Below are 27,204 nucleotides of genomic sequence, written 5' to 3'. Positions count from 1 at the left end.
TGTATGTACACCCCTGTACATACGTGTCGTACTCCCCCGTGTATGTACACCCCTGTACGTGTCATACTCCCCCGTGTATGTACACCCCTGTACGTGTCGTACTCCCCCGTGTATGTACACCCCTGTACGTGTCGTACTCCCCCGTGTAGGTACACCCCTGTACGTGTCGTACTCCCCCGTGTATGTACACCCCTGTACGTACGTGTCGTACTCCCCCGTGTATGTACACCCCCCCAGCGCGTAGCGTAGCGCTGGGGGTACGCACCGTACACACACGGGTGGGGGTATGACTCGAACGTACAGGGGTGTACATACACAGGGGAGTACGACACGTACGTACAGGGGTGTACATACACGGGGGAGTACGACACGTACAGGGGTGTACATACACGGGGGAGTACGACACGTACAGGGGTGTACATACACGGGTGGGGGTACGACTCGAACGTACGGGGGCTGAAGGGGTACGACTCGAACGTACGGGGGCTGGGGGGGGACGGTGCATACATACGGGGGCTGGGGGGGGGACGGTGCGTACATACGGGGCTGGGGGGGGGGACGGTGCGTACCGGGCCACCTACTCTGGTCGTTTCGCGCCGTACTTCGCTTTTCCGGCACTTTTTGGGTGCCGTGAAAATATCGCCGTCCGGACTGCTGTCGGTCCGAATCGTACTTCCTGGGTCGTGAAACGCTGCCTGAAAGCGTCCCGACGTCACGTCGCAGCATTCCCGGATCACATTCGTACGTATATTTTCGTCAGTCGGTGTTTTTTACGATTCGTACGGAAATGGTGTTTCCGTGCGAATCGTAATTCCATGTTTGTAAAGTTTTCCGACCGGGTACGAGTCGGACGGAGAAAACTCTCCGACCGACGGTTCGTACCCGGTTTTTACCGGATCGTAATCGGCACCAATGTCTTTTTGGTGGTCATTCACCTTTTAAGTAGTCCGTCTTACCATTTGCAAGGTTTAAATACTAAATCTTAAGGGGCATATTACGAGACTGGTGGTCCACGGACCGCCAGACTTGCAGGGGCACAACAGTGGCAGTCTTCTGCCCGCCCTATTACAGCCTGGGACCACCTCAACCGCCAGGGATCACAGATCCCTGATGGTGGCGCGGCGGTGTTAAGGCCACAATATGCTTGGCGGGGCCGCTGTGTCCCCACCAAACATATTTCGAGTTTCTTCATGTTTCTTCACCACCATACTTTTCATAGCGATGCGACCCCCATGAAAAGTGTGGAGTTGAGGATACAAAGGGGGCCCTACAGGTGCCCTTCTACCTCTGTGACATGGGGTGCACCCCTGTGTACATGCACCCAGTACCTGCACGGCATGGGCTGCAGCAGTCCATGCCTTGCAGGTACTTATTCTGATGTTCAGATTGCGGTGCCTATTTCATAGGCACCGCTGTGGGAACTGCAAAGAAAAGCGCGTCTGACAGGAGAAAACTCCTAATCTGATGGGCAGTTCAAACATGGGTTTGGCAGTGCAGGCGCAGGGCGGTCCCACTCGCGCACCAGCAAACTCATAATAAGTCCCTAAGTGTTGATTTTACTTAGTATAACAACAGAATTTGTCATTAATTCACATGATTTCTTCTGGACTCATAAAAGTTAATTTACCTCGTGAACCATGCCGAAGGGTCTCGCTGAGGTCAGCCCTTGCTGCTGAAATCTGTCTACTCTCTGCAGATGACAAGCTTGAATCTTGCTGACTCGACCTGCCATCCTTATGATTTGATTACATTCAATACCACTGATTTGGATAACAGTAACATCCAGGGCTTAATTTGAGCTGGTGGTTTCCAATGCTCCGCACCAGCACTTTTATTGTCAACACCAGCTCCTATAACAGCCTGCCAAATGGTGGCCCTGTTTGTCTATTTTTGTGAGGAGCACACCACCTGTTGTTTAATAATTACATATACATTAACTTCACTAATACCTGCCACCCAAAGCTAAAAGAATAGCTTGGGCGGCATGTATTTGTCATTTTTAAAGTGTATTTAAAGTCTGTATTTTCACTCTTGTAGGAGTGTGATGGTTAGTTGTGATGGTACTGTAATTGGCAGACCTAGTGTAGGCAATAGATGGTTCAAGCTGTAGTTGCCTGACAAGGGACCTGGCTCAATTATTTTTTTTACAAATGAGTTACTGATACAATCTGTTATTTACATACCAGTTAGTCTGCCACAGGAACCAATATGTGTAAACAAGTATTTATCACCAACAAAAAGCATCCACAGTATTGTCGCATGATTTACGAGTTTTTAATTCCACATCCCTGAACAGAAAACTTCACTTTGTTTGACCATTTTTTTAAAGTTTGATGAGATTAAATATTTGCAGTTTTTTCATTCGTCGATGTTAGAATTTATTTAAGCACGTGTTATGCAGTCATAGAGATGACCCATCGTTGACAATATTCAGCTTTACTGCAAGGGACATGTAAAATGTGGGTACTTCTTTGATGCAAGTTTGCTTAACGTAGAATTCTTTTCGATGTTCCCCGTGCATACAACACCTGCATTTGGGCAGTTGTTGCATTTCAACGCTGTAATTGAAGCAGGACACTTTGATGGATTGGTTTGTTTTGGCGGCATATCCCTCTCTCGGAGTGTTGGCAAAAATGCGCCATCTTGAGATAAGGATTCCCTGTGCTTATCACACCCTGGGCCTTGTCCAGAGATAGGGCTGCCCCGAGGAGGAATCTCGAAGAAAGGGAGGCTGTTGTCTTAAGGAAACGATTCATTGATAAAAATGATCCATTTTAGCAGCGCGGTTAAGTGTGTCATGGGCAAGCAGTCACTGCCCCATCAAAGCACTGTAATGCATCTCAAAAAGTCGGATGCCCTTGTCTTGCAAATGTACATCATGCCTGACTGTCCCACAATAAGCAGTCCACAAATCACAACTCCTTTGTGCGGGTAGTCACATTAAAAAATTAGAAAAAAAATGGCGCCGGCAGTCCCAATAAACAATATAACATGGTGCTTTTCTAATTTGCACATGTTTACTTTTCACAAGTTTCTAATGAAAGCATCTAAACGCAACTTTAAGTGCACGGAGACAAACTAGGTCAGTGGCAGGAAGTCATGGCAATGGTAACTTTTGCCAGCACTGCCCGGAAAGTTTTGATTTGGTCAAAAGAAATTAACTTGGGGCAGAGGTCTTGGTGCCTAGCAGGCTAGGTTACAATTATGCCTTCCATGCAGATACAGTTGGAATTTGGTGGGCTAATGGCCAAAGAAGTGAAATACATGCATATTTTTTTTAGAAAAGCAAGCTTGCTTTAAAAGTCAAACAGCAACAGTTAAAATAATTAGAAAATAGAAACAAGCACACAGGGGAAGGACATGAAAAAGAAACACATGCTATAGTATTGTTTTTTTATTTTATTTTACTAGTATTTATTTTTAAAAACTTTTAGAAATCCCCATTTGCCCACACTAACCAACCTTTATTTGCAGTAGTAATAGGTAGAGAAAGAAGGCAGTGATACCATCTGAGGACTCACGGGAGAAGGAATATTCGGGCCAAATAAGCTCAGCAGATGAAGCATAAGTATGCTGGATAAATTATATTATTGTAGCTTGCAACATTTCCAGCTTTCCCATTCGCCACACAGACGTTACCAACATTATCAAAGAGCATGGGTTTCAGAGAAATAGGTTTCAATTGGTGTCTCCATATGAGATCTAGAAAGAATGCCTTAGTTGGATTTTCTCAGTGAACATAACAGCCAATAACAATTGCCACTGATTTCATGGTCCCGTTGAGTTATGCCAGTGCTCAGTCTGCCTGAACCCAGATCATAGGAAGCAAACCCATAAACGCAAGGCCAGACTGGCTGGACTGGCCGTACTGGGCATCGGGCGTTTCCCCGAGAGGCTGGAAGGGTGAGGAGCCAGCTTTGTTAGCGGAGGCCAGTTGTGTGGCAGCACAGCTGTTTTAAAAGCACATCAAAGTTCCTTGTAAATAAGCAGTTTTTGGGCAACAATTAAGTGTCAAGTTAACTCTGGTGACTAATGTACCTGCTGGAGAAAGATGGGAGTTATGTCTAGTGGCAGTTTTAAACCAATAATATGCCAGCTACAAAGAACGTGAACCATGCATATCAAAGAACAATATTTTATATGCATAGCCCAGTGAATTACTGCTTTTATCACAGAGATTCTTTTGTTAGTGTGCAGTTCATACTTTTCAATCGTAATCTAGCACAGTGAGCCATGAACTGCCATCAAAGAGTTGCATGCAAGCTGCATGGTACAGGTTAGAATGTTTTTTTTCAGTCTTTCATTATCCTCATATTGCTAAAAATGGTTTGTTTGGGTAGAAATTAATTCTTAATATTAAAGTCAATGCTAACCATTGTTATTTTCTGAATCCTGAGTTTGTGCTTCTCCAGACCAAGCACTCTTAAAACAAGCATTTGTAATGCAATAGGTCTCACATTTACGCGAGTTTGAGCTATTTTTGTTATTGTTTTTAAAACCTAAATAAAAGGCATTGTCATTTACAATGCCAATAGCTTAAACTCGCGTAAATGCGAGACCTATTGCATTGCAAATGCTTGTTATTGTCTGCAGGGACAGTTTTTACTGTAGATTTCTCTGATATTAAGACAAATATTGCCTCTAGCAATCTGAAATCCAGTCTTCCATACATCACAAAATACTTATATAGGGAGCTCTGGTAGATGCGACGGTGCAGTACTTGAAGGTTAAGTGCGTTATGTGTATTCAGGCAGGGAGTGAACTAAGGATGAAGTCACAGCCTGTTCAGTGCCTAGACGGTGATGTCTCTGCAGGAAGCAGGCTTCAAATTAAGGGAACTCGCAGATCTATCTTGATGGTGAACAAAAGACACTGTAGTGCTGCTGGACACGTTATAGTGTCTCGGCAGGCACCCGTTTTACCAGCCACTCCTTTGATGGCTGGCCATAAAAAGGCTAATAAACAGGCTTGTGCGCACGAGCTCATGACTAGTTCAGTAACATATAAAGCAGTGTCTATGTTATCGTTTACACAAAGTATATGGGCCTAGAGATTACACCTTCAGACACTTCAGTAGCAAAAACAAAACATGTTTTACTAAGAAAGACATACAATGTGTGAATGAAGCAATATCATTTTAAGGATCCATTATAAATTTGTGAATTGAAACCAGTGATATTAAGCAACACCCCTCCTCCTGAGGTAACAAGAGAGGAATTTGTAGGTAAGCGTACTGTTCAAAAGAGGAGTTTGTACAAGTGGCAATTTATACTGAATAAATTGCGACACATGGGTAAACGCTAACCCCGCTTTCAAATATTGTTTGGATGCTCATGCTCCTCTGAAGCAGCTCGGATGACGAGGTTAGCTCCTGACCAATGTATCTAGATGTACAATCATGCACTGGGAGGCGTCGATAATTTTGGCCTTTTTTTCACAAAACAAAGGAAAAAACAAACCTCTGAAAGTCACAGAGACCGTACGTGTGACTAAACAGCACCCCCTATCGGTCATCAGTGAGGACTCAATGTTTGATACACAGTACTTCCAGCAGGCCAGCGGACACAACTATATATTAAGACCACCTTCGGGTTACAAAAACAAGTCTAAACAAACACAAGCGCACGCGCGCCTCGCGCGGCAGCAGGGGGAGGGGAGAGTGGATGGGGCCTGCGCGATTCACTTGCTGGAGTGAGCGGCTGGCGCCGCGATAATTGATAACATATGCCGCCAGCCGCTCTCTCCCGCATGTGAATCTCCACACGTGCACATGTTGCCATTGAAGGCAATGGAACGCGTGCACGTTTTTGGCCGCAAAGCTGTGCCGTTGACTAAAGGTCTCTCCTGTGCAGCGCATGCGCGCTGCACAGGTGAGACCTAAAAAGTGCCTACTAGTATGAATTGCATAATACTTCCGAACAAAATTTGTTGCACATGGTTTTCTTTTGTGAATTTTACTCTTTACTCCGTAAAAAATACATTGTGCCTATCCTGAAGAAGCAAAACTTTGTGCAAGTGAGGCCTGCATTGGTATATTTGCAAATGCTTGACTCCCCTGTGGTATGTTTTGGGGTAGCAAGCTTCATTACAGGTGCTATTAGGCGCAGAAATAGGGTTTAATCCTATTAGTAATGATCCCCAGGCCTTCGGAGTACCGTTTTTTAATTATGATATTTGGAATGTGATGTAGAAATGTTTTTAGAGAATTGTAATTAATTAGATTTATTTATTGGACATACTTTTATTGTGTTTTGCGCCAATGTTTTGTATTATATTTCTTGTGAAATTCTTTTGTACCTGCCCGTACCATGAATTATTGTACCGTGCTTTGATGGTTTTAAATATTAACCGAATAAAGCAAATCTTTTGACTTTGACTTTGACTTTGCATGTAAATCCTACACCTTGTAGTCCCCTTTGCCTTATGTAACATTTTCTATACACTGATTTACGCATGTATGATTCATTGATCTCTTTATGTGTGAGTGGTATGAAGTGTTCTGACACCCTACACTGGTATGAGAGGTGCTATAAAACAAATAAAAGACATATGAGAGAGGAGCTATGGCGAGAGGCACCGTTGGAGAGTGATAGTGAGGGAATCATTGACGAGCCACAACGAAGATTGTCTTATCCTGGTGCACAGTAAGGTCAGCATTTACTATGCTTTAAAAAGAAATACAATTGAATATATAATGACAAATGTGTTGTAGAATGTACCATTTCCCCCCAAATTTTCTTGCAAGGGCCGGTTTGGGTTCCCAGTCCGGCCCTGCACAAACCTACCAATCTTTTACACCATTGCTCTTCTTGCCCCAGTACGTGCTACATGTCTGCCACATCCAGATCTCTGTTACCTGATGGATGTCAGCCATGACTAATGATAAAATATCCCTCTCTGATGCCCTTGCTTTAATTTGTCACTCTCATTATGTCAATTAGAGGAAGTGACTGTGCCCCTTTTTAAGAACTGAGAGGGGGCTAGCTTATTTATGGAGTATGACTCAGGCAGAATCCAGGTCAACAATTGTAAAAAGAGAGTATGCCCTTCTCCTTTGCAACTTCAACATGAGACACTATTGTTTACACTAAAGGGCTTGGAGCCCCGCCCATTTGTTGGCTTCTGTGAGACCCTTCTTGCAGCTTCCTAATTGGCCAGCGCAGGTCAAGCATCACCTCCTTTCCTTTCTGTGGAGCAGGGAACAAGCACACATTGATTCAACTTAATCAGTGTCCACCCACTGCTCCTGATGTGATTGAGATACTATTTCTTCTTTCCCCACTCCTCCTCCCCTGTTTTGTTTTCCTTATACCCCCTCCCCCAACTGTCCATTATTGCTTCTCCATCCCCCCTCCTCTTGCTTTCCTCTGACTTTATATCGACTTCTGTGCAATTCGGCTTAAAACAAAGTGCTATGTCATGGACAGCACTGGCCGTGTCATAGCACTTTTTCACTTGACTTTAATCCATGCTGCACAGCAGCTCACGCTGCAACATCTCTTAAAAACATTGACAATGCCACTAGATCTCACATAGGCGAGACCTATTGGCTTTGCCAATGCTCCTATTTTTGTGTATCCTGAAGTACATAAGGAAAAATGTATCACAAAAGCTATCGGTAAACCACTGTAACTCAGGGCCATGTTGCCACCATTGAGTTTTTTAAAGTCTCGCTCAGTGACACAGTCACAGATCCCAGAGTCTCCTGTAGCATGTCTCAGTGATATGCAGCATTAACATTAGCTTACCTTCTAACTGACCCACACAACAGCTATGTAAACTATATCTTGCACACCTCAAAGTAGCTTTCAGGGCTGTGTGTTCTGACACTTGAAAGGAGCCCCTCTCCCTGAGGTTACTGACAGGATCTTCTTACGACCATCTTGACCAGTACAACTCTGCATTGCAATGATCATCCATGGTGAGCACTGCTACAATATAAAGCCTTTTTACCCATTAAAATCTGAGCAGTGAGCTACAAAGCAAAATGCTAACTGGTGTAAGATAATAATTGAATTGCAAAATCACCGAATTCAGTGTACCACTTTAACAAGAACCTGTAACACAAATCAGATTAAAGTCATAATTTACTTTCATAGTGGAAAAAACATCACAAAATAAATCATTACTTAATATTGTTGGTGCAAAGGAACAGTATTGATTTAAAACCTTAATTAGCAAATTTGATCTAATACTACATTTCTCTCAGTCAATCAGAAGTCTAGGCATGTGGGCATTAGTTGCACAGTGGACATTGATAGCTGTTACATTTCTCAGCAGGAAGAGTAGAAGTGGATGTTGGTCTGCACAGTGGCAGACTGGCACAATTCAATTTCGAAATGAAACAAGAGTTTACAAAAGTTAATTCCGAAGTAATTGTCTCTCAATAAAGTGTTAATCTATTAATGAACAGGTTTTTGTTGAACACAAATATCTATCTGACATTCTCCAATGCAATGCATGTTTAATGTTATCTGTAGGACAAGTGGCTGTGTTTGGAGTGGCAGGAGAGGCAGGACACAGCAGATCCTGCCAAGGGTCGAACACTGGAGTTCAGGAAAGGTTCACGGAAGCTGGAGTGTTTTCGTTTGATTTAAGTAGTACACCAGGGACACAAATGAAAACATTTCGCTCATTGTGGGAAAGTAGAGAAAATAACATTAAAAAGTTGTAGATTGACAAAGGATGCTGGCATAGCCACAGGAAAAGCGTTACAACGTGTTTAAGACGAAATAATGAAACTATCAGTGGGTGGGCAGTGATTGAATATAGGATGCTGACGAACTATAGTTACAATTAAAGAAAATTCATTTTTGAGAGTATAAGGAACAAAATTTGCAGACACCAGTTGTTAGTTGTTTCTTGGCTTGTAAGAGGGAGAGGCACAATCATGCGGTCCCATGTACCTATCTCACTTGTCAACATATACAACGCACATAGCCCCTGATTCCGAGTTTTTTGTCGTACATGTGCCTTTTATCGCACCACATAAATAAAAATATCCTGGGGTACTTTATTTACAAAGTGCAATAAATAACACCCATTGCAAGTGTTTAGGGAATAATGTGGATTTTGGTGCTTACAGCACCGAAATCTGCATGACACATTAAATACTTTCAAGTGCAACTCGTGGTTTATCTGGTCGCACTCGACCGGGTCAAAGTCACAAGTTCAGCCTGACCGCAATGGAGCGCGGGTTGAATACAGAGACCAATTTCATCCCGCTCACACAGTCCAGTTCTTCTGGAGGAACCTCGTCCGGAGCTTTGCATTGGTGGGAACCACGAGGGGGCCACTATTGGCACAAAGAGCAAGCTGCTTCTGGAGCTTGATATTGGCAGGAGATGCACACAGTCATTCGTGGTCGCCAGGAGCCAAAAACCTCTGGATTGTCAACTGGCGTTCAGTTCATGCAGATTGCAGGGTGGAGAAATACACTCTGAAACCAGCCAAGAGTCCAGGACCTAGGAAGACACCTCTTGCTGGTCAGGACTCACTCAAGCAGAGGCCAACAGCAGGGCTCAGGCAGGCACAGTTGGTGCCGGTCAACTGGGCAGTTGCATGGGAGGCCTCTGGAAGCCTGTGTCCCTGTACTTCAGCCAACTGACCCTTGAAGTCAATTCTGGGGATTCCGGATTCAAGAAGCAGGGCAGTCCTTCTTCTGAATCTTCCACAGGTCCAGGAGTACTCTGATGAGAGGTTCTGAGGGTTTCTCTTTTATACCCAGTGCCACCCTGTGTGGGGATGCCCCTTTATTTAACTTTCCCCATGACAGGTTTGGCTCCAATATGTCTAGGAGCAACAAAGGCAGGCAGGCTCAGGTGTGTGCTTCATTTACCAGTGACAGGGCAGACAGATTCAGAAGCAAGGAAGGGGATGGACACAGCCCTCAGTCTACATTTTGAAGGATGCCACCTTTGAAATGCAACCCAGGCATCTCCAGATAATGGAGGATGCCAACGCCCCTGTCCTGCTCCACATCTAGCGAGAGAACAGGTGGGCAAATTAGTTAGATTAGGAGTCTGGCCCACATTCAGTCAGCACCAACACTAAGGAGGGGGAGGTGATGCGGACCTCAATTTTTAGTTTCCTCCATCTTGATTGAGAAGGAATTAGACAGTTACAGTCAGGGTTGTGCCCACTCCCTAAAGGAAGTGGTCACAAAGAGGGTGTTAACACATCCCCCTGTAATTCCCCTAAATGTAGTCTTTAGGTGGCACCCCTGGACCCTTAGTTTTAGATTTGCCAGGTCTAAGAAGACAATGGGCAAAGAAGAGCTGTTGACCCGAGAACGAAGTACCTACTGAAGGATTGTGGCGCAAAATACTACCTGCTGCCTCAAGGACTCAACAATCATGGTGTGCTGTCTTGTCCTGCTGCTGTGAGGCTTCCAAGAACCCAGGAGCACCTCCAGCCCTCAGGCAATTGCCAGAGAACTCCCTTGGAGTAGAGGAACTACTCCCCTGGAGTCCGCAGGCAACTTTCCCACAGCATCCTGCTTGCCGACTTGCTGCTCACTTGTGACTTTGATGCAGCACCCAAGCAAGAAGAGGTTCACCAGCTCCAGAGGATCTGATCTGTCCCCCCACTGAGTGAGAGGACATCAGGACCTACCGTGCTGTGCTATAGCAATACCAGAGGTACTGAACCACCTGCAACTGATGCCGAGACGAAGAGTTCAATTCGGACTTCAGCAGCCCAGGAAGCAAGCACCCGATGAGGGATGTCGAGACACTCGAGACCCACATCATGAGAAGGCCAGCTGCCCGGAAATTGTCCCTGCAACCTGCCTGCACCTGACCACGAATACCATCTTGATGCACAGCGTCCTGCTGACCTATCTACACTGTACCCAGCACACCCAGCCTGCGTACTGACGAACCAGCTGTGCTCCTGATGCCCTTGCAACCGGATCTCCTGTTTGGGTCCCCCAGACTTACCTGTAAGTCCTCCTGTGCAGCCTGTTTTTAGGTGGCCCCCCTTCTTCGTAGCACACCAGCTACCAATGACCTCAGCACCCTGCCCCGGCCAAATCCAGGATGTTCCCTGTGATCCACTGGTGGAACATAGGAACTTGGCCCGCTGCTACCCTGAACCGAGAATGTGAACCTCTAGAACCCACTGTACGATTTTAGATAACGTCACCTCTAATAAGAGGGTGTTCACTCAAGTCTATATTTTGGCTCTCATCGAATAATATGCCTCGTGTATGTTGAGCCTTTGAAGAGCGTACCATCACTCTCATCGTTTTTCCAGTATTAGCGCTGTGTCCGCGTAATGTATACTTTTGCGTGCATAGTAGGACAGTGTATTAACTCAAATTTCGTGATGAGAATAGCATGCTCTGTGTAAACAGGGATATATTTTTTTCTATGGTCTACTGCTCTACCTCCAGCCTAATAAATATCTATTTCGCCATGTTTAACTTGGAAATGGCCTCTTGCTTCGCAGACTTTACATGTTGTATCCTTTAGAACTACCTGGCCACTATTATTGTATAGAGAAGTGTAATCAAAACAACAAAAAAATTAAAAATGAACATTAAAAAATTTAAATTTTTAATGTCCTTGTTTTCTTGTAGGATCAAGGCTATCGTACCTTGAATCTTCCACCTCCACATCACATAAACATAGAGGTGTTTGTCTGTATGAAGGTATGTTTTTATGCACCCAATTTGTTTGAGTAAATGTTACATAAATATAGAGGTTTTTGCTATTATGAGGGTATACTTTATGAACCCTATTGGTTTAAGCAAATGTTCTGACATTAGGGTTCTAACTAATTACATCATATATTTATCAAACTTACAAACTAACTGGTCTAAATGACTCAATAATACAGTAAGAGTGAGTTTCAGCTGTTATTTGTGGTTCAGGCAAGGGTACTACTAATTATTAATTGCTTATACACACCATAAAATTTCGTTTCTTTAGACAAAACAAGATAATTCCACATACTGTGAAAGGTTTGACCTTTATTAGTACAACAAATTGAGATAAATAAATCTCTGCTTTTTACTATAGGTTTTAGACCTTTGAATATACTAACTACAGAAAGAATAAGGGAAAACATTGACTCGCATTGGACCGTATAAGCACTTTCTGTGAGGTATGTGCAATCTTAGGCAATAAACTTATTGACTCTGTTGCATGTTGGAGACTATTGAGTAATGTTAATGGTGAAACGTTTTGCCTGTAGATTTATTGTAGATATACTGTTTATAATACTTACAGAACAAACTGATCAAAACTGAAATACATATATATAATAGTTAGAAAAAACTGAACATAAATTCAACTTGTCTTTATATGGTTAAAACGGTCAGGGTAACTCTGTTAGATCCTCCAGAAATTGTATTTTTTTAACTAAAGTTTCTGCTTTCGAACATAATCCCAAGTCTGTACAGATTCTTGTATTTGTCTGTACACATAAATGTATTGAGATTGTAGTTTAAACATTTAAGCGATAATTGTGTCTCTTCTTTTATGTATTTTTAACTGTATATAGTAATGTATGTCCTGTATATGTATCTTTATAGCCTTGAAGAAGTCCCGTTGGGACGAAACGCGCCGCGTCGGCTATGAATTGTATGCTGTGCTTTTAATTCAGAATAACTTGAACAACAAAATAAGGAAAATGTCATCATCCAGATACTGAAGTCTACCGTGAATCCTTGGGGATACTTTACATTTTTGTTTGTTTATTGACTTTGACGTATATTTCTGTCTATTACACCTGAATTTGAGTTGTGTGCTGAGCCATTTCTGTTTTTTACGATTTTAGATAAGTTTATGTGTTTTTCTCCGTAGACTTTCATTGTGTGCAATTGTGCACAACAGTGAGTAATCTTCTGAACTTTGAAAATTCATAACTTAAAAGGTAAATGTTAATTTTTTTAACCTTTATCTTTTAATATTTAGAAAACTTAAAAAAATGTATAGTTTTTTTCATTATGCCTCCGACGATCCATCCATCCATCCATCCATCCATCCATCCATCCATCCATCCATCCATCCATCCATCCATTCATCCGTCCATCCTTCCACCATAGGAGGCGCATGGCAGTGCAAAAGCATTCTTGTTTTTTTTATGTATGTCTTCATTTCCTACTGGACACCCTGGCTGCGGTGCACTGCAGACACATCAGCATCATCCATTTTTTTAATGATTAATCCATTTACCCTGGAACACATTGCCTGTTATACGCGCACAAACTTACCTGCATTTTTTAAAAGATTATTATTCCATTTACCCATACAATTCCCTGATTGCCCCTAACTCTGGGCGGAGCTGGTGGAACGGCACTACGCAGAGGTCCACAAAATTGGGGACAAAATCCACTCCGCTCCACCGCACGCCTCCACCCCCCCAGTAAGAATTAAATAAATATACATTATAAGTAAAATAATAAACACTTACCTTTCCTGCGGTGTCCCCGGACTGCCGTCCTCCTCTTCCTCGGCATTAAACGGTGATCTGCGCATGGGCGTGAACCCGCATTGCTCGCAAGGAATGCACATGCATGTGCTAATGTTCAGGTCACCGTGAAACGGCAGACCAGGGACACCACAGGCAAGGTAAGTGTTTATTATTTTACTTATAATGTATATTTATTTAATTCTTACTTGGGGGTTGGAGGCGGGGGATGGTCAACTCCGCTCCGCCGCAGAGTGTGCTGAGATTTGCCTACTCCTGATGGGTAAATACATTTTATAGTATGGTGTTGTGTGACTTTAACCCCTTCTGTGCCCATGACGAGCTGGACTCGTCATGGGCCGCGGTTGCGCTGTGCCCATGACGAGTCCAGCTCGTCATGAACCCCGCCCGCTAATGCAACGCCCGGCACAGGGCGGGGAAAGGGTGTGGCACACAAGGGGTTAAAGTGGGTATTATTTATTACCTAAGTAACCAGCCACACTAATATTGCCTTGTCTGTACTAATTCAACTGCAACAATGTCACATTTCACTAAATGTTTTTCTTGCTTGTTTGCTTTTAGGTGCACAAGAGAATTGACATCACCCGCAGGACTGCCAAACAGAAGGCCTGGACAGTGCGGTCACATGTCAGTCCTCCAATCTCTTCCACTTGTGCAACTTAGTGCCATTGCCAAATGAGAGCTTTAAGATGGCCCCAAAGAAGGATGATCAAAACAAAGTGTACAGTGAGAAGAAGCAATTTTCTACCAGTGGCATGTTTGGTGAAACCTTTTTCGGACACCGTTGTGTACCTGCCGCACCGGCCTCTGGGGAGCAAGCTGGGAGCAGCACCCCCGCATCAACAGCACTATCCCAACCTAAGCCCACGACGACCTTGTCTGTCACTGAGGCAGCCACTGAATTCACAGTGATTTGTCGAGCAGTGACATTGATTTGAATTTGACCCTTTTGCAAAGTAGTACCGAATTGTTTCAGGAAACAGAGCAATGTGGACCGCAGCCAGTGCTACTAGATCTTCCTGGAGTTGGAGCAGTAGAAGAGGTCAAGCATCTGGCCGACCAAGAACCCCCTCTTGTAGAATTATTGTATCAAAGATATCCAGCGAGGAAAAGATAACTTATTACTCCACTATCTTTTCCAAGCACCACTTCTTATGATGGTGACACTTAGTTGGAGTGCACCTGGCAGAGTCTGGGAGATGCCAGGAGAGGCAATGGAGAAGAAATGTTCCTGAAATCCTTAGAATTATGGAAGGTGATGATGAGGAGGATAGCAACCACGAGTTAATCATTGTGGAAGGGCATTGTTGAGGAGTTCAACATTGCTATTCAACCTGCTCTGAGGGATGTAGCACAGGTAGCACCGCCAGCTTCCATATTTGCAAAGTCCCAGTTGAGACCTACACCCAACTCACCTCAGTAGAAGTATTCACTGCAGAGAGGCAATCGACAACACACCCACCTACCTCCAGTCCCTCTTCAGGCATTGGCAGCAGCGTAGTAAAAAAGTTCTTCTCCCCAGTTCGGGACTTTTTTACGGTTAGCAAAGAAGGGAAGCAAATGCAGTATGCACCATTTTCCTAACAAATTTTCGTCAAGGGAATCCCGGTTCATAATATGGTACTGGAGGCCAAACGACCCATATGGAAATACACCACTCAATCAAGCAGGAGGAGCACCTTAAAAAATGTGCTGATCATCAGCTACAAGTCCAATCAGGTTGCGAGGTGATGATAAAAAAGAAGATGGTGGCATCCTCGTGCAAAGCAGACCTGTCCCCGGCAGTGCACCAGCAGAATCACCTACATCAGCGACTTCACAATGGCAACAAAAGACTCAGAGTCAGATGGAAAAACACAGCATACAGTCACTGTCCCACCACAACGCACATTTAGTCTACCACCACCTACTTCTCGAAAGTCACCGGTGTCGGTGCCCCAAGAATAGAGGAAAATCCAGGCCTCTATTAAGGGCATGTTTAGGCAGGAGGAGTCCTACAAGCGCAACCACCCAATGGCACATTTGGACAATAGGAAGCTGGCAAAAATGTTAGCGCTGGACCTACCCCCTTTCTCTTTTGTGGAAGGAGTGGGTTTCTTAGACTTTGTGGCAGCCATCCGCTTGAAATAGAAGTTTCCAATGAGGGCCTATTTAGCCAGAGTCACTATTCCCATGCTGCATCATGATGCGTTGCAATTGGTTGGACAAGTTTTGCAGCAAAGTGTTGTTCACACCTGATGACAGACATGTAGACCAGTTGTCAGGTGACTAATTACATGTGCATCACTGCACACTGGATCTCTTGTGTGGGACTTAAGCAAAAGTTATCCATGGAGAAATTACATACAACTACATCTTGGAGGAATTTGACAGCAAGGTGTCTGAATGGCTGCAACCAGAGGTCTTAGAATTGGATTTGTTGCCACGAAACAAGGCCATGGCAGACAGTGGCACACGGTGGCTATTTCAGGTTCCTGTGTTTGGCTCATTGCATCAATCTGGTGATGCAAGACTTTCTAAAAAAAAAAAAGACATAGTCAGCAACATACTGACCACCTGCAGAAATATCTGCACTCATTTCAGCCATTATTTTGAAATCCGGAAATAGCTACAGATTAGTCAACATGCTAATAGAATATGAGTCAAAGCCCTGATACAGGAGGTGCCATCACGTTGTAACTCAACCTATTAGATGCTGCAATGTCTGTTTGAGCAGTATAAACAGATCAATGACTGTGTTATTCAAAGAGGATCTGATGCAGTTGGGAAAGCCATGACCGTGAATGTGGAGAAATGGGCCCTAGTTAAATGTCTGACACAGATGATACTCCTTTTTGAGGTTTTCACTCAGGAAGTTAGCAAGGAGGACAGTACGGGGAGCCAAGCTATTCTGTTGTTGCATCTGCTACAGGACCAACTAAAGAAGGTGTTTGAAAGGTTCAAAACTGCAAGTGTGAATGAAGACACAGAACTGCCTGCCTTGGTTGACAGCATACACTTTCGATTGGATTCCAATGCAAGACTGCAAGAGAACATCATCTGGTCCAAAGAGTACATCTGTGCCACACTACTTGATCCATGGTTTAAAAAATTCTGCCCACTTTCATTCCTTTTTCTGATGGGGATGTTTCAAAATACAAGAGGTAGATTGTTGAGCAAGCTTGAGATCTGGATGAAGAATTGCTGTTACTTTGAAACCCATCCTGCAGTTTGGGGCTGCCGCCTCCAACTTCCAGAGAAGACAGTCATGTCTCACAGCAGCCAACAACACCATCAACCAGAATACCGGCAACAACAGTAACAAATTGACCGGACCCAACCTCTCCATTGTATTGATTTCAACCGTCAAGACTAAGTCCAGTGCTGAGGTGACGGCAAAAGAGGTCAAGCAAGTGGCAGCACAAATGACCCTCCACAGGATGTGCCAGGAGTATCTGGATGATCAACAGAGGTCTATGTGGATCAAAATCCATTGATGGTATGGGAAGATGAGCCAATGGCCAGAGCTCAGAAGGCTGGCAATAAAGTATCTGGCTTATCCTGTAGCCATTGTGTCTGCTGAGAATGTGTTCAGTGTGGCTGGAGCAGTTATTACGGTGAGAAGGACCAGTCTATCTGGAGAGAGTGACTATGATCAAAATGAACCAACATTTAATACCACACAATTACACCGTTCCTAAAAAAGCACGGGAGGAGAATGGGAATGATTGGTCAGAATCAAGGGCGTTATCTGTTCAACCTTTGGGTGAACTACCTGAGTTTGAGGACAAACTCTACATCCCAACTGAGTATGCCAGTGCCACCATAGAAATGTTTAAAGTATTTCTCGTTGAAGTTCTTTCTTTGCAAAAAAGAAAAAATAGCTAGTGAAACATTATATTTGTGTCAGATTTATATGCTGCCCCACCATCCTTTAGTCACACATATTGCCGGGTTGCAGTTGGACCAGTGTGCAGTGAAGAAGCCACCACAATTCCTTCATGGATTAAAGACAATACCTGCTTCCCTTGCATGCCAAATTCCAATGTGTTGCCTGTATCAAAGATGCAATTGTGTACCTACAATCTAATTCTACCTGTGCTTGGGTTGGAAGAGGTAACTACAATTGCAACAGTGAGTGAGTGATTAGTGATGATTGATGATTCATGTGGTGTCAGACAATGATGGAGGGTGTGTTAACCTGTAATTTGGGTTCTTGCTTGAGATGATTTGCAATTTAGGGTGCCCGAATGATGGGTGATCATTTATTCCTGGAGGTGGTTGGCCTCTATAAATATACTTAGTGAAAATTAACCTGTATGATCAACTCCTATGATCCTTCTTTCTTTTTTCATCACTTAGGAGGGCTGCCATTTGATTTAAAGGACTGCCAAATTCCAATGAGTTGCTTGAATCAAAGAGGAGATAGTGTAACTACCACCGTGCTTGGATTGGAACATGTAACCATTGCATTAATGAGTTATTACTGAGTGATTGTGAGTGATGATTGATGATTCATGTGGTGGCAGTGAGGAAGGGTATTCAACTGTAATTTGGGAACTTGCTTGAGATGATTTGCAATGTTTGGGGCCTGAATGATGGGTGATTATTTTTTTCCTGGAGGTGATTTCCCTTTCACACTTAGACAGATTTACTTGCAGGGTCCACTCCTTTTTTCGGGGTCTTCATAGACCAGAACAGTCACTTTAATCAAAAAAACAAAATCCTATACAAAATATTGCAAGTCTGATTCTCTACTTGTTCTTTAACAGAAGTACACTACATGTCCATCTTGGTCGGGTCATGACTGGGATAGAGTTACTCGGAGTCAGGAGGTGGATGGAAGAACTCAGGGTGGGACAACCTCATCAACAGCTAGAAGCAAGAAGTTATTAACTTCAAAAGGAAACCATGACGCTGAGGCCTAGTACTCAGTTGTGTGGAGTGGAGAGAGGTGTATTGATCTGTGAAATGCTGATGAGTGTGTGTTTTGTTGCACTGTTGGCAAAAGTGAAACTCTGAGCCCTCTGTTTTTTTGTTGCTCTGCATCTGAGTCTTCTTCATACACTCCTTTTTAAGCTTAACTTTCTTCTGTCTGTCGCCTTGACTCTAAAATACAGTATCTGGTTTTTCAAACTGCAGGCCATCTCGTCTCCTGCACGAACAAAAGGCAAAAGCTGAGCTCAAAACTGCTGCTTACCCCTGGACCAGTCCAGACAGGCACCCAAGAGTGATGGACCCTCCAGAGGAGAATGCAGATGCACCACTTAATTTTGCAATACAGTATCATTTGTCTTTTATTAATCACATTTGCAGAATTGGCTGAGTCCTCCATACTTTAATTTTTTCCAACCTAGAAGACAGAACATTTAGATATCTGATAACTTGAGTCTCTGGGGCAGAAGGACTGTGTGCAGTGCATTTAACTGTACTGTGTCATACTATTTTTTTTAAATATCTGTTTTATTGGCATTTGTGAAATTAACTTTGATACAATCAAAGCATTTTCATATCCACAGCAGAAATACAACCTTTAGGGCGGAACCAAACATCAGTCTCCATGACACATTGTTTATATGTAAATAGATCATTAGTCATTCTTCCACATCACTTTTCCTGTAAATTCTCTTCCCTATGGTGTCAGTCGTCTCTCAGACTTACAATAGTGATTGACAATTGATGCTGTGGCAGGGTGCATTGTGGGGAGTGATTGGGTCTGCTGTCGGCATTAACTACTTGACACATGTATGGTCCGTAAATGCTTGTATGGCTATCATGCTACAACTCAAGAAGAAAGAAGAAAAGGAAAAGAAATGACAAACTCAAGGCATCCATACCATATACATACTCAACTAAAACATACAAACATTTTCCAGGTGTCCTCTGTCCGTAGGTACATCTAAAACATCTTGGTTGGTTCCTCTATCGGGCCGGGGGCCCCCGGGGGGCGGGGGAGAGAGGGTGGAGCAAGGAAGGCCCAGGAAAGACAAGAGCAGGGTCCAGCAACAAGTGGACAAGAGGGTCGTCTGGGTATTGTTATGATAGAAACAGATCGATCTTGCCCTCTCCCCAAGGCCCCAGAGTCTCATAAGGGTTCTGCAATGGTCATCCCTTACTTGGTAGGTATGTGTCTCTCAAGCTTCTTCAGATTCAGATTTGCTCCTCTGTGAATCTTGGTCAGGTGTATTTCGTGTGTCCCACGCCCTCAGTATGTCTGCCCATGGTTCCGCCAGGGGTTTACGCCTTTTCGTGACCTTATCCTCCCAGATCAGGGCTTTCTCCTCTGCCCTGGCCCAAGAGGAAACATTTGTTTCCCAATCTACTATTAGGGGGTTCAGGTTTGCCTTCCACCTAAGAGCCATTCTCCTTTAAGCCAAGAGGAAAGCCAGGTCTACAAATCTGTGACCCATTCTTTTGGATTTGGGTCTTGGGAAAAGACCCAGGAGGCATACCTCTGGAGAATGAACAACTCATATTATAAGCCAAAACCCCATTTACGGTATTCACAATCTTAGTCTACTAGTGTCTAAGCTCTGGACAGGACCATACCATATGGTCAAAGTCGGGGTCTATTTGTGGGCATCTGGCAAAGATCATGTCTTCTCTACCGTAGACTATATTGAACCTGTGCGGGGTGAGGTAAGTTCTATGGAGTGTGTTAAACTGTATGAGTTTAAAGGCTGCATTACTTAACACTTTTTTTGGGCTACCCAGGGCCTTTCTCCACTCTCTCTCAGTCAGTTGCCTATCCAGTGTGCCCTCCCATCTCGCTTGTACTCAGGGCTAAGGCCGATATGTCATCTCAGTTATTGCCAGGTATAGTCATTTTACCAGGTGTCCCGCCAACCCCAAAGTCACCATCGCCTGAAGGGCTGCATGGGTGGCATATTCTTTCGTATCAACTCCCCACGGGGCTGTCAACCCCCCCCTTATCTTATGATAATTCAAAAACTGTCCCAGTGGTAGGTCATGGTATTCCAGAAATTCATCTAGAGGAAGCAGTTCGCCATCTCGATAGCAATCTCCGACCGACAGCACTATTGCTTCATCCCAGCCCGGTAAATGCTGCTACGTGAGAGGGGGACCCATAAAGCAGTGTATCCCTAGCCCTTGTCGTACATCTATCCCAACACGTTACTGCCACTGAAAGCAGAGTCCCCATATGCTTGACCTTCTGGAGAGGGTTGAGCATCCTAGGGAGCAGGGCCCCTTCTGGGCTGCTAGCCGGGAGTGATAATGTCTCAAGCCCCCTTCCATCTAGCCATCTGGCCAGCCACTGGAGCTGCGCTGCCAAATAATAAGCCACAAAGTCAGGAGCACCCAGACATCCTCCTGTGAGTGGCAGTCGTAATGTCTGCAGGGATACCCTATTGCGTCCACCATCCAACACCAAGTCTCTCAATAATATGTCCAGATTCTTAAACCAGCTCTTCTGGATCACTACCGGCAGGTCGACAACGAAGTACAAGAGTCTCGGTAGTACCACCATCTTGGACAAAGCCACTCTTGCCATTACTGGTAATTTGAGTGAGCACCAAAAGGACACATTTGCCCGCTATGCTCTCAGGGCACTTCCGAGGTTCCGCTCCAGTAGGTCCACCTGACGATGATAGACCTGTATTCTCAGGTACCTGAAAGAGCTCGGTATCCATTCCAGATCCAGTGGGAAATTCAGTGGCCGGCCGAGGGCAGGGCTCAATGGGAACACAGGTTTTTTTTTTGTTTACACACAGTCCCAAGAGCTCCGCAAACTCTTCCAATAAATGCAACACTGTCGGGATCCCGCGGGATCCATTGCGGAGATAAATCAGTATATCATCCACGTACAGTGATACTATGTGGTCAGTCCCATCAAGAGCCACTCCAATGCTCTCACCCTCTAGCCTAAGCTGCTCCACCAACGGCTCCATGGCCAGGGCAAAGAGCAATGGCGATAAGGGACACCCCTGCCGGGTTCCTCTATAAACAGAGTATTGGGCAGATACCGTGCCACCTGTGCGCACTCTAGCTCTAGGACTCTCATATAAGAGACGGACCCACTGTGACCAACTATCACCCAGCCCCATCCTCTCCATTACTGCCAATAAGAAGTCCCACCTTAGGGAATCAAAGGCCTTTTCCAGGTCTACAGCCACCACCATGGCTTCAGGGTACTCTCCCAGGTTTCTGTGAAACAGGACGTTATATAATCTCCTCAGGTTGTTAGACAAGGACCATGAGGGGATAAATCAATTTTGCTCAGTATGGACCAAACTTTGGATCTGCGGCAGAAGCCTAGAAGCCAACACCTTGCTTAAAATGTTGAAATCAAGATTTAAATAGACAACGGCCTAAATTCAGTTACGTCCGCTACCTCTTTCTTCGTCTTTGGTAGGGGAATAACTAACGTCTCTCTGACTGATGAAGGTAGTAATTTCTCCCCCAATGCGGCTGCATACACTCGCTCCAGCCGTGGGGCCAACACATCTATGAAGGTGGAATAAAATTTGGCCGGGACACCGCCAGGCCCAGGTGTTTTCCCCCGTGCCATTGCTTTGATGGCTGCTCTGAGTTCCCCCACTTTTACCGGCCGTGCCAGGGTGTCCCGAGTGTCCTGGTCCAGTTCTTGTAATCTCAACCCGTCAATATATCCCATTGGCCCATCTCCCCGTATGTACCCTCATTTCCTGTATAATTTCTGATAGTATTCCCGGAATGAGTCGTTAATACCCCTCGTAGAGCAAAGGATGCGTCTGTCAACATCACGGATGCTTGGGATTGGAGCACCCCTGCTTTCCGGTCTGATTAAGCAGGCCAATAGCTTCCCTGCTCTGCTCCCCTCCACATGTTGCCGTTCTTGGTATGTTTGATAATCCAATGTCTCCAACCTGTCCCACGTGGTGTTATAAAGACTCTTCACTTCTGTTAGTCGTCTCTGAGCATCAGCCCTACCCTCAGTCACTCTGTCCAATGACAGTATCTGGGTCTCTAGTGACTCAAGCTCTCGGGCAATCTCCCTTCTGGCTCCCACCACCTGTCGCATGCACTGTCCTCGTATTACCACTTTAAATGCAGCCCATACTACCAAAAGGGAACTAGCGGTCCCCTGGTACATCTCAAAATAAGTTGTTATAGCGTCAGAGAGATGTTGTTTAAAGCTTTCATCTTCTAATAAGGTGGTATCTAATCGCCGCAATGGAATAGGGGCCCTCTCTGGGGTAGGGGCAAATTGCATTAGCAAGGGCCTGTGGTCAGAGATGGATCTCCCCAAGTATTCTGCTTTGGATAACACCGGGCCAGCCTATCTGAACAGAGGAACATATCCAATCTGGTGTGCAGGTTGTACAGGGAGGAGTAGTAGGAATATTCTCTCTTCTGTGTGTTATGTAATCTCCAAACATCTATCAGTTCCCATCCAGCAAACCAACCCCGTAGTCCCTTGGCCATAGTGGCTGCTATCATGCCCCTCAATGGAGGAGTATCCCATCCTAGATCACAGACACAATTAAAATCGCCCCCCAGAATCAAATCCTCCACCACCACCCCCGCCAATGTTCCAGAAAACTGCTCCAGGAGGGAGATCTGATCACGATTTGGTGCATAAACATTCCCCAATGTTATTTCTTTGCCCTTCAATTTACCCCTGACCACAACACATCTCCCCTCTGTATCAATTATTTTCCGGGAGACCTGAAATGGGACCCCAGGCTTGATACACACAAGCACCCCCATGCAAAAGCTGAGTATGTAGTCGCAAATAACTGCCCCCGCCATCTATGTCAGAGCCTGGCCACTTCCAACTCTGTAAGGTGGGTCTCCTGCAACAACACTATATGGGCTCCCCTACGCTTTATGTAATTCAGGATACTGTAGCGCTTGGAGGGGGAGCCCATACCCCTAATGTTCCAAGTCAGAAGTTTAAACTCCTTGACAAGACTAAAATCACTGCCCATTCCTCAGCATGATTACCCCTACCCTGGCACCCTCCCGGAGCACCAACCCCAATGACCATTGTGGACCCCATGGTATAGAACAACAAACCCAACAGTAAAACTCCCCAACCCGCGAGCGGACTGACAACGGTCAGCTGCCCAAACCTGTGATAAAACTACATTTCAATCAGTACGCCGCCCTTATCTCCAGTGGCGGTGCACTTTGGTGGGGGGTGGGAGGAAAGTCAAGTATGTTCGAGAATGGTGTGAGGGCCGTCTGGTCACAGCAATGGTGCAGGGGGACTCTCTCTGCCCTAGTCTTAGTTAACATCATCTTTGTTTTCCCAACCAAACCTCTCTACACATCTTTGGTTTGAGTGACCACGGACCCGCCCCGTTAGGCAATGTCATCTGTGGTGAGTGGAGTAATTTTCAGCAGTTCTGCATTATTTCCAGAGCAACATCAGCTGCGCCTCTGCCTTCAGTGCAGCTTCCCGTTCCTGCTTTGTCTGGGAGATCGTATGTCTCTACAATGCTTTTGGTTTCTTGGGGTGACAAAACCTGACTCTAGCACCACGTTTCTCCCCCTCTGGAACCCGCCTTAGCTCCAGGCAATGGGGCCCCCTTCCTGTATGCCTCCAACTAAGTCCATGCATCGGCCGGAGTGGTACAAAAGTGTGTGGTGCCATCCAATACAATTCAGAGCTTCGCCGGAAACATTAATGAGTACTGCAGTCCTGCTTCCCGTAGTGCTTTTTTAACTGCTATAAAGGAGACTCTCTGTGCCTGCACTTTGGCAGTAAAGTCCGGGTACACGGAGATAATACTATTGCTCATGGCATAAAGGCCATGAGATCTGGACTGCTGCAAGATAGTGGCCCTATCCCTATAGTGCAGCAGCTTGGCTACACCCGGTCTGGGGGGCCTACCCGGTGCCGGCGATCTGCCCGGTACTCTATGTGCTCTCTCCAGAGCAAACAATTTGGATAGTGTACCAGCTGGCATCATTTCTGCAAACCACTTTTCGAGGAACTCCTGAATGTCTGCTCCTTCCGCTGACTCTGGAATCCCCACAATCCTGACATTATTGCGGCGGTTCCTTCCTTCAGAATCTTCGGCCCTCTGTTCTAGGTCTGTCACCCTAGTAGTTAGGTCCTCTAGTCAGGCCCCCCCTGCTTTTGTTCTGTCACCAATTCCGTTAGTGTGTTCTCAACCTCCTTGACTCTGTCCACCAATTTATGGTATTCTGCGTGCAGGAGACCGAGTCCCACTGACACCACCCCTACATCTTCATAACACCCAGCGCTGGCATCTGCCTTGTCCATTGTTACTGCCTCACCGGCTGTTACCGATCACTTCATTCATACCCTGGAGCCAGCTGTGGTAAATACCCCCGCCGCTGCTTAGGAGGTGGAAATGCCCCATATCTCCCAGCTGTTGTCACCTTTAGTGTCCCTCTGTAGGCCTACACTACCCGCTGGTCACCACAGGTCTCCATTTGTCCCTCCAGGCCACTTCCAGCCAGTCGGCTCGGAACTATGCCCATTAGCGCCAGGCCCCCAGCAATCCAGTACTCATATGTCTGAATGTTTGCAGCCTCAACCGCTGCTTTCACCGTTTCTAGTCTGTTGCACAGGACCCTAGGTCAGATCTGACTCTGCCATGCCCCGGGCCCCCAGCTCCGTCTGCAGCTCAGTTCGGCATCTGGGGACAGCATGTCCCCCCGGTCATCAAATACCATGCATTGGCGGTACTCCACTCCCAATTTAAACAGGATACATACGGGACCAGGACAGAGCATCACATCTAAGCGTCCTCCATGATCGCGGCCCAAGCCACACCCCCTGTACTGTGTCATACTCATGCCTTCATTTCCTTCCACAACAGATTGATGACGATGATGTGCTGCTCATCGCACAGATGAATATTGTTCTTGTGTAGTATTGATCTTTGCCAAACCTTTACCCAAATCCCTTTCACATCTATTCATCAAACCCCTAACCCTCTTTCCCTGGGCTGTGTGATTTATTGAGGTATGCCTTAACTTACACCATCAATGGATCACACACTTGGTGAGGTGGATGTATTGAAAGCAACACCAACTCAATGCATGATCTTCTGTTAGCTAAGCAATAGCCCACAGTGGCCCCATGTACCCACACCCGCATAAAGTGATCATCATTCAGGCCTTGTGTTGCGTAACCATAAACGCCTAGCCTTGTCCACTCCAAACTTTGAGTACAGTTTTCATGACTCGAGGATTTCATAACTTTAGTTTTAATTAAATAGTAGCTCCCCATTGCTCAGGAGTTACTATGGCTATTTTGTGTTATTTTATAACTATCAGTAAATCTTTGTTGTGTCATGTAGTAGTTTGGTCAAAATTCTTTGTAAAGCTTGGATATAATTTATAACTAGGGCTCCCGGTTTTATGGTATTTATTTTATTAACATTTCCGTCTGTATTTATCCATATTTATTTTTTGGTCAATTTTTCTGTATTTATCCACATTTATTTGTGTTGCAAGCAAAAGAAGACGCTACAGCTAATATTTTTCCACATTTATTTAATTAGACAATACACACTTGAACTCGGTTTTTATAGGTATATATATATATATATATCCAAAACTACAGGAAACCCATTTGAAGTAGAGCCACACGAAGGTATCTTTAAGACTGTGACATTGCACCCACTTGGGATTATTGTGCGAGCACTACATCACCCACAAGGCCTTGAGGAAGGGCACGCCCACTGGGCAGGTGATGGAAATTATTAACCGTGCTCTCAATTGCACTTCCAGTCGTCAAGCAACAAACGCCACTGAAGAAAGGCTTACCCCTGAAACGCGTCTGGCGTGAATAATTGAACTTTGCTGTTCTTTGATGGTTCCTGCTGGCAGGCTGTCCACCAATAAAGGCGAGCTTAAAGATACCTTCGTGTGGCTCTACTTCAAATGGGTTTCCTGTAGTTTTGGATATAAAGGCGGCCCTTACCCGGTCGCGAAGAGGAGCCCACTGCTTTGTGTGGGTCTTTTGGCAGCACCAGGCTGGCGCTGCCGTCTTGAACGAAGGTGAGCTGGAGCCCTTGCAGGGAGGGAGCCAGTTCGAAGCTCCGGTTGGCAGCCAGAAAGCGAGGCAGGTCCCGCCCTGAACTAGTGTCATTTTAATTGCAAGTAAGACTGTGACATTGCACCCACTTGGGATTATTGTGCGAGCACTACATCACCCACAAGGCCTTGAGGAAGGGCACGCCCACTGGGCAGGTGATGGAAATTATTAACCGTGCTCTCAATTGCACTTCCAGTCGTCAAGCAACAAACGCCACTGAAGAAAGGCTTACCCCTGAAACGCGTCTGGCGTGAATAATTGAACTTTGCTGTTCTTTGATGGTTCCTGCTGGCAGGCTGTCCACCAATAAAGGCGAGCTTAAAGATACCTTCGTGTGGCTCTACTTCAAATGGGTTTCCTGTAGTTTTGGATATAAAGGCGGCCCTTACCCGGTCGCGAAGAGGAGCCCACTGCTTTGTGTGGGTCTTTTGGCAGCACCAGGCTGGCGCTGCCGTCTTGAACGAAGGTGAGCTGGAGCCCTTGCAGGGAGGGAGCCAGTTCGAAGCTCCGGTTGGCAGCCAGAAAGCGAGGCAGGTCCCGCCCTGAACTAGTGTCATTTTAATTGCAAGTAAGACTGTGACATTGCACCCACTTGGGATTATTGTGCGAGCACTACATCACCCACAAGGCCTTGAGGAAGGGCACGCCCACTGGGCAGGTGATGGAAATTATTAACCGTGCTCTCAATTGCACTTCCAGTCGTCAAGCAACAAACGCCACTGAAGAAAGGCTTACCCCTGAAACGCGTCTGGCGTGAATAATTGAAC

This window comes from Triturus cristatus, chromosome 12 (genome assembly GCF_964204655.1).
Source record: "Triturus cristatus chromosome 12, aTriCri1.1, whole genome shotgun sequence".
Lineage (NCBI taxonomy): Eukaryota > Metazoa > Chordata > Amphibia > Caudata > Salamandridae > Triturus > Triturus cristatus.
This window is presented reverse-complemented; position numbering follows the sequence as displayed.